The sequence below is a fragment of the Acromyrmex echinatior genome, chromosome 10 (genome assembly GCF_024713525.1).
Source record: "Acromyrmex echinatior isolate Ae372 chromosome 10, ASM2471352v2, whole genome shotgun sequence".
Lineage (NCBI taxonomy): Eukaryota > Metazoa > Arthropoda > Insecta > Hymenoptera > Formicidae > Acromyrmex > Acromyrmex echinatior.
The window spans coordinates 11,552,423-11,571,714 of record NC_141861.1 but is presented as its reverse complement, the minus strand read 5'-3'; the positions used below and the strand labels follow the sequence as shown (position 1 = coordinate 11,571,714).

The window sequence follows — 19,292 nt, the reverse complement described above, 5'->3', positions numbered from 1 at the left end:
AGAGAGATAGAGAAAAATGTAAGAGAGTGAGAGAGAGAGGGAGCGCTACTCTGTTTCGAAAGTAACGCGGGATTTTAAGTTCTCTTAGTGCTCTTAGTGCTATGCATTCCGCAGCGATACTTACAATGGAATCCCAATTTATTACCGCAAGAGCTCTAATGGTTTTAATCTTTGTCTGCTTGTATATCAAGTATTCAAAAAATTTTTGAATTCTCAGAAATAAAATCTTTATTCATCTTTTGGAATATATAGATTTATATAGAAGAACTGTATAGTTTTCGTTCGTATCGATGTAGATTAATAATCTTTGTATCCTTATCTAATATTAATCTAACGCGAAACCTAAAAGAAATTGGACGCAAACAATTTTTACATTTAACATAGTTAATACTTATATGCAAGTAAATGCATCACGTAATAAAAATTAAACGTAATTGACCAAAATTACGCTTGCAAACAGTTTTTAAATTTTCGCTTCCAGATAGTCTTGTATTGTTCTATGAACTAGATATTACAGTGTTGATTAGCGATAACGTGACTCTCTCGCGATAATTTGTGCATCCCTGTAGGATTCTATACATGGATAACATTAATAAATAGGAACAATATAACCGTACAGATGATAATGTCTCAAAGGAAATAAAAGATAAGTCGTTCCAAATATTAATAGATTAATAGCTAATAGTGAAGCCAGCGCGATTTAATGTAATAAAATTAAGTAGATCGTGATTTCGTTCGTTTCCGCGAGTGAAAACACTCCATTTTTCCAATCAATTGGCACTTATCAGTCTTCATCATAATAGCGACATGATGGATGGTTAACGCAGTACGCGATGTTTCGCAGAAATGTAGTACATCTCGCGCGAACGCGCGTATCTTGTAAACATGCTGTATAAAATCGGTATTGCTTTCGATCGATATCATCTCTCGGACGCCAGTGACACAGTTCCACGCGCGATACAAACAGACAATACGGCGCCTTCGCGATTCATCTGATCACGAAACTGTGGTACATGCCAACATTTTGTCACTCCTGTTTAAATAAGCTCCACCGCGAAACTGTATTTGTATTGACCTCTTTTGTCATAATGCAATGAGATAAGTGTTATTGCAAATATTGCGTTAAACGGAAGATGTCACTTTATCTATTTTTTACGCAAATGCAGATAAAAACGTATTTAACATAAAAACGTCACTTATAATTTGCTTAGAAGAAATATAAAAACGTCACTATACGCGAAGCGAAGAATGTTATTACTTAAAATGTCGGAAAAGCCAACGAAAGCAAATGAATAAGTTTGAAAATTCGTAAATTCTTTTTGTCATTTTTTTGTATTTAATGTAACATTTGGTGACAAGATTAATTTGAATTAAGTAAATTCAAAAAATTTCAAACAAATAATATTTTATCGATTTCAATCATCTTTTTGAGTTTATTTTTCACGTCAGTCGAGTGAAACTTTTATTATTATCGCAATCTTTAAATTTGATAATCGATTCCTAACTTATACAGGGTGTTAAAAAAATCATTCAGCATTTATATGATAGGTAATACACATCATACAGAGTAAAGAAAGCTTAATGAACATAGGTCGGAAGCTCAACCATTTCTGAGATATAAACGTTTTTGTATGATAGCATCATGAATGACTTATTTACTATATTTACAGAAGGTGTCCTCTTTCCATTTCCATATATATGCTTAGCTTCTTATTACAGGGTCTTTTACAGAATTCTTCTTGCAGAATGCAGTTTATAAACACTGAGGTAAACTTCGCATGCGACACGTAGAAGCCAGTAAGTCATTCATGATGCCAGCATACAAAAGCGTTTAAATTTCAAAAACGGTCGAGCTTTCGATCTATGTTCACTAAATTTTTTTATTCAGTGTGATGTATACTATTTTTAGTTTTTTTTTTATATAATGTTTAATTTTTCGTATCGTATATATGAATACTTTACTGAATATATACCGGGTGTCTCAGAGCACCCGTACCACCCTTTTAAAAGGTAGGGATGTGTTTGTACAAAAAAATGGTTCAGACAAAATTTGCAGGATTTCGGGAGATCTATCTGATGGTGACCTTGAATTTGACTTTGAGGTCGACCTTGGGCATAACTCAAGGTCAAAGTACCGTTTTACAAATGTAAATCCTTATTCATGACATCACAAATGAAAATAGCGGAAAATTTTACGTCCGAATACGTTATCAAGCCTAGGTCAAAATTACCCTTAGAGGTCATGTGGAAGTCAAGTTACTTTTAGAGCACCCGTACCAACCTTCTAAAAGATATGGTTGTGTTTGTACAAAAAATAGTCAAACAATATTAGGTATTTACATAGCTATGATGCATCCATCTGCTGGTGAATTTGAATTCTATCTTTAGATTCATTTGTAGTCGTGTACATCGATTTTTAAAGATTCCTAATTATCAAGATCTTGAACAGTCGATGCCGCCTGTGTCAGCGTTACCCAAGATGTACCACGTGGAGGTCACAAGGTCGGACTTACACCTCGTCGGGGTGCTTTTTTAAGGTGGTTCCCCTTGCCGTCACCTTTGTTCGTACGCATGTGTTCAGTCTAGATTTTCGAAGTGTCCTCCACGTGCATGTATGCAAGCTGTTATTCTTCGTTGAAAATCATCCGTCACCCGACGAATTTCGACAGGATCTAGAGACTGAATGGCTTCTCGAATTCTGTTCTTCATGTCTTCTGAAGTCGTAGGTCGTTCGCGGTATACGAGGTCTTTTATTCTTCCCCACAAATAAAAATCCAAAATTATAAGATCCGGTGATCGTGGTGGCCAGTTATGTGGACCATATTTACCTATCCATTGGCCGCGAAATATGCGGTTCAGTTGTTGACGAGCAATGACAGACGTGTGGGCTGGACAAAAAGCATGGCAAAAAGCACCCCGACGAGGTGTAAGTCCGACCTTGTGACCTCTACGTGGTACATCTTGGGTAACGCTGACACAGGCGGCATCGACTGTTCAAGATCTTGATAATTAGGAATCTTTAAAAATCGATGTACACGACTACAAATGAATCTAAAGGTAGAATTCACCAGCAGATGGATGCATCATAGCTATGTAAATACCTAATATTGTTTGAACTATTTTTTGTACAAACACATCCATATCTTTTAGAAGGTTGGTACGGGTGCTCTAAAAGTAACTTGACCTCCACATGACTTCTAAGGGTAATTTTGACCTAGGCTTGATAACGTATTCGGACGTAAAATTTTCCGCTATTTTCATTTGTGATGTCATGAATAAGGGTTTACATTTGTAAAACGGTACTTTGACCTTGAGTTATGCCCAAGGTCGACCTCAAGGTCAAATTCAAGGTCACCATCAGATGGATCTCCCGAAATCCTGCAAATTTTGTCTGAACTATTTTTTTGTACAAACACATCCCTACCTTTTAAAAGGGTGGTATAGGTTCTCTGAGACACCTGGTATAAACTGACAAGGAGAACATTAGGTGACAGAGTTAGGGATTTTGATGCGCTTTTTACAGGCTGTTCTTGAGCCTGAAAAAAAACGATACGTTTCAGCCATTGGCCGATAGTTTCGAAGAAATCGATTTTTTAAGTAATTGTAATAATTTGAAAAACGTACTACATAAATGAAAATATCAGTATCTTTATTTTTATTTTAACTTAATGTTTTTAGTTTTAATTACTTTTTGATTGTAATAAAATTTCGTGAAATTATATATTAGTATTATAGATAATTAAAAATTAATCATTTATGGACTATTTATTATTATCATCGTTATCGTCGTCGTTGTTGCTATTCATATGAACGCATAAATAAGATTGCAATGAAAACTGTTACAGTTTCTTATGAAATTAGAAATTGAAAGTTATGATTAGCAACAAGTAAGTCATATGTTTGTAATCTTCTTTTGATTAACGTTAATCGATTTATTAATAATAGAAAACTAATCGTGTTTTGTAGACGTACATTATACGAGATGATATAAGTCATAAAACAAGAAAAATATAAATATTCATTGCATTGTAAAAATCTTACAAATGAATTTTTGTTGCAAACACAATAACTTTTTCTAATATCTGGCGGAAAACAGATTTGATTGACATTATGGAAATAGCTTCTTTCAGGAATTAATTTTGATGAGAACTTTTCATTCTAAAATGAAATTCATTCTAAAATTCATTCGTAAGATGTTCACAATGGAATAAATATTTATGTTTTTCTTGTTTTTATAATTTATATCATCCCATACAATGTACATCTACAAAACACAATTATATAGTGTTTTCTAGACTATAATTTTCTATTATTATTAATAAATCAATTGTTCTTATTTATGCGTTCATGTGAATAACAATAACGACAATAATAATAAATATTCCATAAATAAATGTTTAATTATCCATAATATTTGTAATTTCATAAAATATCATTACAATCAAAAAGTAATTAAAACTAATAACATTAAGTTAAAATAAAAATATAGATACTGATATTTTTATTTATACAGTAAATTTTTTAAATTATTACAATAATTACTTAAAAAAATCGATTTCTTCGAAATGGCTGAAACAGTCAGACACGTATCGGTTTTTTTTCGCTCAAGAAAATATGCCTGTAAAAAGCGCATAAAAATTCCCGACCCCTGGTGTTCCCCTTGTGATATTTTAAAATATATTTATTTTTCCTCATTCCTTTATGACGCATTTTTAACATAAGAGGAAATTGTGTAAAACCACAAGTTATGACCACGATATTAAAAGGAAAAATTTTTTATATTTCACAAATATAATAGAGAACGCGAATGAACGATCAAAGTTAGATGTTTATACATATAATACTTATATATATATAATAAAAGAATATATATAATATATATTCTTTGTTTAAATTTAAGATATGTTTTATATGATATTGCGCGCCGAAACATTCAGACATTCCATATTGAATCAATTTATCTCCGAAATCTTCGGACTTTTAACACAATCAATATATAAGACGCTAATAGTCTCCTCTAAATTAAATTAGAAAGAGACTCTAAAAAACTTTTTATATTTCGTTTACATAATTTGCATTTCGGAAACGCATGTTTTATCAACTCTTTATATGACTTTTGTCATGCGATCGAATTATTCTTCACTATTATTCTATGAGATTTATCATTATCTTTTTGAATAGTCTTGTAAGACGATGTATATATTTTATTAATTAAGTATTTCTCTTTTAATATTCATATAGGAATGCCAGTCGTTTTCAATAGCGCCAATACTTGGCCCAATATATAGTATATAATTGGTCAATATTTGGTATTCTATTATGGACCATATCTGGCATGATTGGGTACCATTGATTTTCACTTTACAATAGCGCCAATGCTTGGTAAGCAATTATTGACCGATACTTGGTATCTTGTGGGCCATGTCTGGTATATGATGGGTACCATTGATTTCCGCTGTTTTTTGTCTGTTATACAGGGTGGGCCATCTATTGGTACGTTTTTAAAAATGCGATCAAATGAGCATACATTGATATTTTTTATTAATTTTTTTTTTGTTGTGAAGCTAAAAGTATCCGCGTCAAGAATGAAAAACGATTTCGTTCATGTGGCTCCCTCTACTGGCCTTATAGTATGCCATTCGGTCACCCCAATTATTAATGACATTTTGGACTACCTCGGCGCCAATTTCACTCAAAACAGTCGTAATATAATGTCATCCACTAACATCCCTTTCTCACGAACTTTCCTCACCAATTTGCGTATAGCTCCTTCGGTGGGTGCTCTATCACGACCCATATTTCTTTTCAAAATTCGTACAGTTTCGGCGACACAGCACTGACTTTGAAAATAAGTTTTTAAAATTTCAAAACGCTCTTCAAGAGAAAACATGTTGTTTCGTGCCGCGGACGGTATGACTAATAAACTGTCAAAATTTCGGGTCTGTAGCTCGTTCGGTGTTGCCATACGACGAAATTCAAAAACGTACCAATAGATGGCCCACCCTGTACAATACTTAATTTATCGATAGTTATTTAGTCCTTATATTAATAAATATGTTGAAACATTATTATAGACAAAAAAGAAAATTAAAAAACAATTAAAAATTAACATTGGAATTATTGCTAATTCTCCGGCAAGAACATTTATAAAATGCATTAAATCACCTGTGCATTTTATGCTTGAAAGGTGTATCGTTAAAGGAATTATCATAGGGCAAAAATAGGCAAGAAAAAAGTAATACATCCTAAATAAATAGTCCTAAACGAACGAAGGAATCATTCGAAAGACAAAATCAAGTTCAACATCATAAAAAAAACCTAATGACTCCATTATTAATGTTACCAAATTTTGACATTGTTAATAATGTAGTTTTAGACTCTATGCATCTTCTATATCTTGGAGTCATGAAATATTTGATGAAAATTGGATCTTAAAGAAAAGTGTCGCACGACTTAAAAGAGTAATAAATGATTTTCGCAATGTAATGTTAAACGTAACACGTAGCGTACCTTGTGAATCTCAGAGGAAAAAATTTTATGTGAATTTTGTTTCAAGATGGAAAGCTACACAAGAGCTACTTAGATTTTTTCTTTTGTATTGTGGTCCAATTGTTTTAAAAACTGTTTTATCCGATCATTATAAACATTTTTTACTGTTATTTGCAGCGTGTCGTATATTAAATAGCAGAGAATTAATAGCCTACACAAATGGTTGTGATTATGCTAGACATTTATTGACACAATTCTTCAGATTATTATTCCGTCATTATACAGAGAAGGCTATCAAGTACTCAATATGCATAACCTGATTCACTTAGCAGGCGATGTTGAAAATTTTAACATTCCATTAAGTGATGTTTCAACTTTTTGAGGTGAAAGTTACATTGGTCTTTTAAAAAAAATTGATAAAATCACCTAAAAAAACCATTAATTCGAATAGTTAATAGATTATCTGAACTGGAATCTGGAAATCATACAAAAATTTAAAAAAGTTATACTTTTTCGAAATGTGTGAGATGATACTGCTGGATTATTTAATTATTGTGAGCATAATTATAAAATTATTTCATCAATTAAAATCTATAATTCTACTTTGAAATCAATTCATCCTGACAATTTGGTGTTATTAAAAAATTAAAAAATTTTTATTATTGATGAAAAAATTATAAGGAGACATGATAACACATGAGAGTGTTATAACTAAAGAAAGAATTTTTATTCTTGAACGTGAAATAAACGAGAAGCATTTAATTATCCACTTTCATCAGAGCAAATAGGAATTTTCGTTGAAGATGGATTTATGACTTCTCATGAACTAATATCGATTGAATGTTCCAGCACAAATGTATTTTATAATATTACACGTTAAAATTAAACAATACGCAGTTTCTTTACTGCATTTTTAAGTAAATGCAAATGATTTTGTTTTTTAAAAAATATTAGACAATTATATACTAATTTATACAAATGAATGAGTTTTCAATGTTGCAAATATATTACAATTTTGTAAATAATTTTAAAAAAGTGCGTTGCTATAAAGATGAAAGACATTAATAGTAAAATTATTTTATTCTATAAGAAAATAATCGTGTTAGTATGCACGTTCTTTTCACTCATTTGTGTTGACAACAATATCGTTGCGAGAACGCCATGAAAAACAATGTCACGACGAGCATTTGTGTTTTTACTTGTTAGTCTGAAAAGATGACTTGAGGTACGGTCAACGCGATGCTGCAAACGCTTTGAAACGTTTTTTAATTGATCAGTTTATAAAATTCTTTCTTCTAATTGGTCCATCAAATGTTTCAAAGTATTTGTAGCGAGACTTTGACCACAGCCTTGGCCGATTTGGATCGCGAATATGTTTTGCTTCTGGATATGGAAAGTTACGAAATTGATTGATAGATATATTTCTACTTTTCTGCAATTCTTGAAAAGGTCGAAATATTTATCTGTTACTGGCCATTTTAAATCCGTGTGTAAACTGTGGAGTCGTCGGTTATAGAAAGAAAAAGAAAAATAAGACAAAGTGTTTTTACTCGGATTAACGGAAATGAAATATTCACTTTATATCAAAATAAAATACGACGATACGTATATTTGTTAACAAGGTAAGAAGAAATCTTACATTTGGCACATATATTTTTCAATAAAAAAATTCACTCAAAAAAATTTTGCAGTTCTAGTGAAAATTATCTAAGCATGAAAAATTCTATATATCGAAATAAATTGTGTGTATAGAAAAATTTTGTTTATTAGATGAGCAGTGAACAACATGATAATGCTGAACAATATACAATTATTCGATTTATTGAGGATAATTCAAAACTCTAAACTTATTGATTTGGTTTATGAAAGTATCCAAATTTAATAATTATTGCCATTTCGATAATTGGCTCCTTTCATCAAAAAGTGCTGAAGAACATTAGAATTCTTATGCAATAACTATTATTGCATACACAAGTAAATAATATTTAAAAATAATAGTAAGTAATATTTAAAAAATATTCTTCAAATATTACGTTTACTATTCTAGAAATATGCCTAAACTTTTCCTGTTCCTGAATATTATAATTCTATTATCTTTATCATTATTGAATTCATTACTTCAGTAATGCTTTCTTTTAAATCCGATTCTGCAGCGAAAAATATTATTCCAGGTAATATATGCAATATTTAATAACAATTTAATGTATACATTACTTTAATTTGTTTTTCATTAGAAGATATAAAACAAGGAAAAAGAAGGTTGAAACAAATACTCGGATAATAATGTGAAAAGTACCGATAATGTAATATTACGAATGAAAAGTCAGTCATGAAAAATCAATCATATTATCCAAAGATTCCTTGGAAGAACAGTTAAATACAGTGAAGCCATTTTCAACAAATCCCGAATATATTGACGAATCTCCTTCGATAAATTCTTTTTCAGTTAAATCAAAAAGAAAAAAAACAAAAGAAAAAAAAACAATATATTCGTTTTTTATATTAATTGTTTAAATCTTTCTTTGTATTGCGCTGATATGCATACACTATTTACATATACATATATCATTTATATACACTTTTTTTTATTTTAGAGACATCATCTGTAGAAAACATGTCTCCTTTGATCATAACGGATCTTTCACTCATAAATATAGAATCGCCAATCGAGATTTTGGATGTAGAACCGAGTAAGCATTAAAAATTTGATGAAATATAATATATATTAATTTTAGGTTCAGATTGTTTATTCAATATTTAATTATTTTTTTAAATTTCATCAGATATGCCGATAAATTATATCGACAAAAAATTCCAAGAGCTTCAGAATGAATTCATAGGATAAATTTCATTCAACAAAAGAAGTATTTTATACGATTTAGATAAGAAGATAACCGAAGTGAAACATATTTATTGTTAATCAACTGATCATTACTCTTTAAATTAGCATCGAAAAATTAAGGAAGGATTTCGTATTTTTGAACATTGCTCTGCCAAACAGTATCATTGGATCATTTTTTGCAATTGGAGAATGTATTAAAGAATTCTCTAGAGAAAAAAGAAGCATTGGTAAATGAATTGCATTTCTATTTGTAAAAATATTTATTTCTCTTGATTGATTTATTTCTCTTTATTTGATCAGAAGATCAAAGATGGTTTTATTTCGTGTACTTATTGCTGCCGAATCGGATTTGAAAGAGAGCATTGCTAAAATAATGAGTTTAATAATGACGAAAACAGTAGAATTGCAATATTCAGGAACAGTTATTAATGGACAGTTCAAAAGAAACTTTAGCAATACTAATTCCTACACATGTTTAAGAGGTAAAAATGATTCTTTTAACATCAGTTTTTATGACTTGTACATTTATGTATAAATAAATTTTATTCTAATATTTTGTTAGATGTTTTAATAGAAAAGTTCCAAAATGACGTAAATTGCAAAAAGTTGTCAGGTCAGGGGATTATAGTTATTACGAGCTGGAGACCGTGAAGGAAGTAGAAAAGAATGAAATAAAAATAAAAATTGAAAATTTATTAAAATAGAAACATTAAGTTTAATTGTTTTTTTTTAGTCAATATATAACAGTATATAATATATATATATATGTATACAGTATTACACGTATAAATATTAGATTAGTTTCTTTACAAGTTGATAAAAAGATCTTTCCTTAATAATCTTCAATATCTTTGTTAAAAATGATCAAAATTTAAATTTAAAAAAGGATTTTAAAGTTTGAAATTTCTGCTTTCGAATGGTTATTATATTTTTTTAATTTATATGAGTTTTGTAATTTTTTTATATAGAAAACTGTGAACTGAAAAAAAATGAAAAATTTTCTTTTCACTTTGTAGGTCTGTAGCGTCCTCCCTAAAATTGAACAAATTTTCGATCGTGAAGCTACAAAATCGGTTTTTAATAATGTTCTTACGATTTTTTATTCCTGAGTTACTCGCGGATTAAATAAAAAGGAACATACTAACTTTATTGCTCATAACTCTGTTAAAAAGCATCGCAATTAAAAATATACAGTCTTAAAATCGAAACGTTGCTCTATCAAGTGTAATTGCTCATTTTTTAAAAATAGAATATATGAGTTGCTAAAGTCTTTTATCAAATTGTAAAGGGCTTTTTTTCTTAATCCGATATTTTATTATCTCTATAAAGCATTTTAAATATAAAAATTATTAAATATAAGATTATAATTTATTTTCAAGTTAATATATAATATGTAATATATGTATATGCTTTGATATATATAGATGCGTAAGTATGTTATTTCTTGAAAAATGCTTTTCAATATAAATTTCAACAGATATGTATATGTATATATTAAAAAAGTATATGCAAAATACATTTGTTATAGAGAAAAAATATATTGATTAATAAATATATACCTGTAATCATATAATTATTGCATGAATAATTAATATAAAAGGATGCTTTCTAGCAAGAAACACAGATGACAGTGAACATAGTGAATTATTCTTATTTGACAATGTTAAACAAAGATAAAATGATTCACTGTGTTACATTGTATTATCTATGTCTCTTGTTGGAAAGCATTTAAAATAATTGGAATAATCATGGCACTGCATTCAAACCATTATTGGTTAAATATTATGATAAGACAACCATTAATGGCTCAACATTATCACGTTTGGCAAGTATAGTTACCCATTATCGGGCCGAAGTTATCATCCCATAGTATTCCCATTAGTGGGCGAGTCACGGTTGCCATTATCGCGCCAATATAGGCCACCTGGCAATCTTGGATCAGTATTGGATCAATAGTAAGTGGATATATCGTTGGTCCTATATGGATATATCGTTTAGTTTGATCAGTTATGTATTATGTAAATGCATTTGTTGTTAGATCATCAGGTGAGTCATGCATTTACCTTGAAAAAAGATGTAATTCTATTTTTGAATTTTAAAGAGATAAATTAATTTGCATCAATTTTTCTGCAATTATTTGACATCAAGATTGTTAATATTTAAAGATTAATATAAATTAATATAAATTTAATGATTAATATAAATTATATTTAAAAAAATTAGTTATCCACGTATTATGAAATATGTAATGTCATATCATGATAAATTATACTATCCATCTATCAAAATATTGTTCCGAATACATACAGTCAGTGCAAAAACTATTTGTACAGGAAAAATATTTTTTAAAAAAACTTTTATTTTTAAAAAATAAACATTATTCCGTAAGAAATGAATCATTGAATTGATGTCAATATCGATATGATTTCAACACCAATTTGATGTCGATTCCACATTTAATTGACGATTATTTCTTACTGGATAATTAACAATTTATTCATAAAGAATAAAATAGATTGTATATTTCTTAAAATTATACTATATATGCCAAAAAGATGTGTATTAATTATAGAAAATCTAAAAAATAAGCGAAAATTAAAAATATTGTATTGTTTAGATGATTAAAAAGTATTCGTACAGTCGAGAAATTTAGCTTTTAAAATCAGGAATACATGCGAAATTCGGTTGTTTATGTTACAACAAAATGTATTCATTGTGTAAAATTGCTAATTAATGTTTATTTTCTATAAATAAGACTTTTTTAAATAAAAATTTTTTTGTACGAACTTTTTGCTCTCACTGTAGTTTGAATCTTGATATCTGAAATTTATTCAATTTGTATTTGAATTTGAAATATTTATCGAGAAAATCGGATCAAAAATTAATTACAACAGAGCGTGCTATAATTTAATAAATGTTATTTTTGTACTATTTTTAGTCAGATTGAAGATAAATGAACTGAAGATAAATAAATATATACCAGAAATTCTTTAGTATGCTAAAGAATTTCTGGTATATATTTATAGTGGGAAACATCACCAGAAAAATTTATCATTCGTATATGAATTGATAATATAATCTTTTCTTATCAAAATCGGCAAAGTTTGATAAATAGACCTACTTTTCTTTTAAAAGCAATCTTTCATGTCACAGAAGCAATTAAGAAATAACACATTAATTTTTGTTATGTGCCGTTTTTAAATAAAACAGTTTGGCTAAAAAAAATGATGAGATCACTTTAAAACAATTATAAAAATGAACGAAAACTACCTTAACAAAAATCAACGTATTATTTCTCGCTTTTGACGGCACGATTTAATATAGCTGTATGACTACTCAGGAGTCTTAAAGTTAAATAGTATTCATACATTTCAATAGACATTAATTTTATCGTAATTTATAATTTATATACTTTGAAAAAAGAGGAAAGAAAAAACAGAAAGTTTTTATAGAGTGCATAATAATAAACATATTTTTTAGATATTATTATAAGAATTATATTATCTATTAACTCTTAATCCTTGCTTAATATAAATTGTATGAATTTACAATATATGAATTTTTTCTATTTGTGAAATTTAAAGAAACCAAGAATAATTATGCGAGCATTAACGAATGATTACAAGTTGAGATATCAAAAACGATGCAGTGACAATTGAATTTTAATCATGACACGACGCTATTTAAGTTGTGAGTTTGTTTGAATCAAATTAAACGATCCGATAAAGTACTGGCTGCACCTACATTGGCGCGCCGCATTTTCGTAGAAAAAAATCGCAAAAGCAGTCGTAACTAAGCCGCGACTAATAAACTATTTAAGATTTACTTACAAGTAAAAATAATCGTGCAATAATATATTTAATATAACTGACTGGTACGTACTGATCCGTTTATACAATAAAAAACATCTTGAGTTTTTCTTCTCCCTTTCCTCACAGAGACAGATTGAATGATTAATATATTTGAATTATTAATATATTATTAAACACAGACGTACATACACACATAGTGCAGGTCATTTTACTTAAAAACAATTTAGGCTGGCCACTGGTGTTATTTTGCCACACTGTCTTTCTTTTTAAACGTAACTATTTTTCATGCGTCTGGCTCAATAATTGCATCCTTTCAGAGTTCGTTAAGAACTGGCGGTCTCGACCAGTCAAAAGGAAGAGGCTGTGAAAAGGTCTAAATTTACAGCACTTGTATGCCTTGTAAGGCAAGTGTCTATCGACTCCATTCATAAAGCGCTAAATCTCGATTAGATCCCGGCACTTTTCGTAAATAAATATGCATAATTATTAAATTAGACCTTTTTTCTTCTTTCGGTTTTCTATTCAAATATGTCGTTTCAATTATCTACTACCGTAAGTTAGTTTGTGTAAAAGATTAATAATAAAAAATTTTCAACATAATTTTGCACATAATTTTTTTGTTTTTATTTCTCACATTAATCGATTAAAGATTTATGGTGTTTGCAGGGCTGAGCAAAATACATGTATTTTGTATTACAAATACAAAATACTGTCAATTAAGTAGGTATATAACTGTACTCTAAATGGACTGATATAATTTAGAGTAATTATTAATTGTGAGATTGACAATATTTTATATTTTGTATTACAAAACTTTGGTGAAAATTTTTCTTATAATTTTTATACGAATTAGAACATTTTTTCAGAAATACTCAGAAATATTCGAAAAGTTTACATCTTCTTTTAGAATTTTTCGTACAAGTGAATTCTGAAATATTCTGAGATTTCTCATAATTTTTAAAAAATATTTTTTAATTTTTTAGAATTTATAACATTTCATCAAAAATTATAATTACAAAAAATTTTAGAAATTTTATACGATATTTCATAATTAACATATATGAAAAATTCTGAGAAAAGATGTAGATTTTCTGAGAAGTATTCCAATTCGTATAAAAAATGTAAGAAAGTTATAAAAGTTATTATATATTATACATAAGTTATTATATAGAAGTTATTATATATAGTTATTATATATAAGTTATTATATAGAAATTCTGAAAAATTATATGAAAAATTCTGAGAAAAATTTTTACCTGGGAATACATGTATTTTGATCAACCTGGATGTTTGTAGAATTTTTCACTTATTGTGTCACAATTTTGTTGAAATTTATGCGAGCGATTGTCCGCATGATGTATAGCACGTGAAGTAAATCTCTTGAAGCAGTAACTACAGGGATGGCTCTTTTCGAAGAATATAGATCGATTTTTGTTTAACGATTATTTCGTCACTGTCGTTTAGTAATTTTACATAATAATAGAGATATTGTGCATATTTTGCGCTTGGAGATAGAATGGAAAATAAAATTGATTATTAAGAGTATTTATATCAGGCCTTATATTTAAAACAAAACGATTGGGTATAACAGAGCAATAGGAGTCACGGTAATTCTTGTGCAAACCAATATACGATTAACAAAACAACTTGAATAATAATTAATCCGCTATTTGTATTTAAGGCTTCCTTAAATTTATCTTCAGATACTCTATGAACTATTTCATTGGCTACTGAGCATCTAAAGATAAAGTTAAGGAAGCTTTAAGCCCTACAAGATCTAACTATGAATACGGGCATATATGATTGATCGTCTAACGATGTGTTAGCGGAATAATTATAGAATATAAAATATTTCACAAGCAAAGCTTCTCGTATTTTATTTCGAATATAGAAAAAAAAAATAAAAAAACATACTCTTAGTAATAATATGTAAAAATGGTTTAATAAAATAGCATATGCAATAAACCTATATACGTTTATTACTTGGTTTATTACTTGGTTTATTATCAATGAACGATAACGAAGCATTATGATAACGAAAAAAAGTAAGGTATAGATAGTGCGTTATATGGTATTTTTGCACATATACAGGGAGTACTTACGAAAAGAAACTTGTATCTTTTCGTAACAAGTCGAATATTTTGCATACGTGAAATTTTTCTTCCGCTTCGTGACTTCGTTATATAATACATATACGAATAAAAATCACACAATTATACAAAATGCAAGTGTTAAAGCACTTACATTGCTTAAATTTCATCATAACTGCAATGTAATGTTAAATTACAATTCTTTTATAATTATATTCTCCTAAATTATACCTTTCTTCTATTTTAAATTGCCTTATTAAACCTTCCGACTTTTCACAATAATAATTTTTATTAATATCTTTGAATTGATTGATATGTAAAAATAAATAAAAATCTGATATACTCAAATCTGATATACGTATGTTCATCTTTTTAATTTTCAGGCTGCCATTTGGGCTGCCGGCATTTTTTTCATTAAAATAGTAGTTTTTTTCTTGAAAATTTTTCTATATATAAGTAATATACTCATGAATCTTGAAGAATATCGTAATATGTGCAGAATCACAAAAATGACTTTTCCGGCAGGGAACGTATCAAATAAATAAATCATATATCAAATAAATCGTATAATCAAATAAAAAAAATTTTATTTTTCCAAAAATTGAATATTTGAGAGTTTTTGATCGTTTATTCCAATTCTGAGCATAGATTTATGAAATCTCGAGCCCTAAACGTAATATTGATAACGTAAATGAATATAAACGTATAGACTTATGCAGAGAACTTTCCTTTAGCATTACTCAGAGCTAACGACATGGACATAGAAAGTTTGTAGTTCCTTCTTTACTTTTCTTTTTTGAGTCTTAAACTTATTGTTTGTATTTTTTTTTACTTTTTTCTTGTTTTATATTTTTTTACTTTTTTATATTTTTACTTTTTTTGTGTACAATATTTTTCAATATTTATATTTTTTTATATATTTTAGGCATAAAATATCATAAAATGATGGTATTTTAATCCGCACTCAAGAATCACAAAAGTGGCAATTTAAAGGTTAAATTTTAAAAATAAATAAACATGATAAGTTTATATTAGTATGAGTTTTGAATATTTTTTATGTACATTTTTTATGAACTTTTAAAGTTTATAAAAAATTTTATAAATTTAAAAGGTTTATGAATATATTCACATTTACAATATCTTAGGTTCTTTATAGTAAAATGTCAAAAATTTGTGATGCCTCAGCAAGATGCCTCACCCAAAATTACGAATATCTACATAATTTGGATAAAATACAATATTAACCAAATAAATATATATTACGAAATATTACATATATATGTTTGAAATAGATAAATTATTTGTCGAATAAGTCCTTGGCCTTTTTCTGTCATGTCGAGAACGATGTTACGCTTGACAGCTTACTAATGATATTATTTTCTCTTATTATGTAATATAAAGTGTGTTGTGTAATATAAAAGTGCAATGAGCCATAAATGGAGCGTAAATTTCTTTTACACATTTTGTGTCTTGACTCACAGAATTAAAGGAACTACTAGATCTTACTGTTATGAATTATTATTATTGTAAAATATCATTCAATCTGATATTCGAATTTTCTACTTTCAAATTAAAATATTTTTATTATAGTTTTATTATAAATCATGAGTAATATCCTTTTTCTTTATTAAGAGCATAATTTATCAAGTTTTAAGTTTAACTTTATCATTAGAAAAAGTAATATAAAATTTCGATCCTGTCGATATGACGTAGTATTTTTTTTAGACTGTAATCATGGTAGAATTTTTCAGGAGCGCAATTTGACTTGCAAAACAGCTGATCGATGGGCTATATAAATAATAAGCGATCGTACGAGCTATTAACGTTAACTGCACTGATGTGTATTACTTGGTTCGTGCTGAAAGTGGTATCACAATTATCGCTACAACAACCGGTTACGTGATTTTCATATATTGGTATAACATGCGCAAATAAATTTACAGGTTGAGTAGCCCATAATTTTTCTACGGTTTTTCGCAAAGTCGTGCGTTTAAACTTTAATTTATGCGTCGATGACAGGAACGACTGAGAAAAAGACTATCATATATAAGAAAAAACATCCTCAATAATTAGATGATGTACGTTTTCGTTAACGAGCCTTAATAACAGAGTATAATTTCCGGTATTGACACAGTCTGCTTTTATATGAGAAATACTGCATTTATTTACGAATGTATAACGGGGCTGATAATAACTGTCATCAATATTTAAGCAAATTAAAATAATTTTATATATTGTTTTGACATGTAGTTCGTATAAAGGCGCCTCCAGACAATATATAGGTCAATGTATAGATCAGGGCCCCTATTCTTGAAAAGTATCGCATACGTAAAACTATGGAAATACTATAGTATATGTTACGTACACTATAATATTTCTCTACTTTTTCAAGAATAGAGCTCTAGGCCTGTCCAATTTGAGCTCCGGAGCTAAAACACAAAGCCAGCAACGCAAAAAAATTCAATGTGGGTAAGACTTCGGGGACTGTAAAGTGTTAATACGCATCTAAGTGATGCTTATCAACACTTTATAGTTTCTAAAATCTTACTCACGTTGAATTTTTTTTATGTTGATGGTTTTGCGTTTTGAAGCTCAAATTGGAGGCCTGATGGCCAGCTTTGCACACATTCGTTAAATATTGATTACATTAATATGAATAATTATATATGTCATGTATGTGTACGATATTTACTAATGATATGTTGCCTGTTGGCTATATAGTCTGGAGATTTTAATCACCTTTAAATTAAACCCAATAATATTTTAAATCTTATAAATTTTTAGATAATTATCATTTTGGTAGTTTGTAAAGTTATTACAAAAATATTTTACATTAAAGCGCATCTAAACATAGATATTATTTAACATTAAAGACGTATAAATGTGGCACAAGATATAATATAAATTGTGGAATCATCAATATAAAAGAAATAACATTATTTTTTAGAAAATTTTGATTATAGAAATATCATATTTCTACTTTATCAGAAATATTATTAAATTAATTCTTAAAGACTCCTTAATGATACAAAATTGTTGGATACAACAGGGCAATAGAAGCACGGTAATTCTTGTGCAAATCAAACGGTTAACAAAACAATTTTATTAATAATTAATCCGCTTACATGTTTCGGCTCACTTTTGAGCCATCTTCAGAGATAGTATGATGTTGTAATTACAAAAAAAAATTTTTTTTTTCTTACAAACTAATTCATTTTGGTGAGCTACTTCCATCTATTATTAACGGAAACTATAATATAAAAACGAACTCTAATAACAATTTAAAATATATTAAAATTATTAAAAGGTAAATTTTTTTGAGGAGGGGGGAAGCAAAAACGATTTATTGTAAAATAGAAGCTCACTATAAAATAATAGTAGCTCGCTAAAAAATTCACCATATCGCAAATACTTATCGCAAATTCTGTAGGTTTAGTCAAAAAGTCTGACTACTCAGCGAATCAGTGTCAATTATGTTGAAATTAATGGATAACTTTTAATACACTTATTGTTAGAACGTTAACATCGCAAAGAAAAAGAAAAAAGAAGGAAAGAAAATTCTGATATTAATTATAGTCCAGATGTAGACATTAAAACTGAATCTTTAATAATTTAATCTTAATCTTTCTTTTCTATAAAATATTTGTGATTTGTGAAAAAATGTAGCTATAAAAAATGTAGCTGAAAACGCAACAAATCTACGATTCACTATATATACTAGATGGGGTGAAAAGTAACCTCCTTGACCGCCAGAATGCGCCACTACTGCAAAAAAGTTTATGGTGCCTTGTAGTCCGTTCATATTTAGGCAGACATGCCAAGTGGCAGTGCGATACTGCCCTTAGTTTTGTTTTGAGAGCTGATTGTTGTTGACGTGTTTGCGAAAACGATTTTCGTTCTCTCATAAAACATTATTTTTTGAGAGGCAAAACGGCGAAGGAAACAAAAGAAAAGTTGGATAAATATTATGTGGCTAATACTCCGTCAGATTACACCGTCAAATATTGGTTTCGAGAGTTTCGTGGTGGCCGCAACTCCACTACCGATGAAGTCCGCAGC

The 19,292-nt window shown here is 28.6% G+C and overlaps 1 protein-coding gene and 1 long non-coding RNA gene across 4 annotated transcripts in view; both read left to right on the top strand.

The window, feature by feature from the left end:
* Positions 1 to 19,292, top strand: part of wun (wunen) — a 105,964-nt gene that overhangs the window by 1,825 nt on the left and 84,847 nt on the right. The gene's annotated exons all lie outside the window — the stretch shown is intronic.
* On the top strand, positions 3,098 to 19,186 carry LOC147908328 (uncharacterized). The gene is made up of 2 exons (XR_015546511.1): positions 3,098 to 9,813; positions 9,894 to 19,186. It is a non-coding gene; the product is annotated as an uncharacterized LOC147908328 (long non-coding RNA).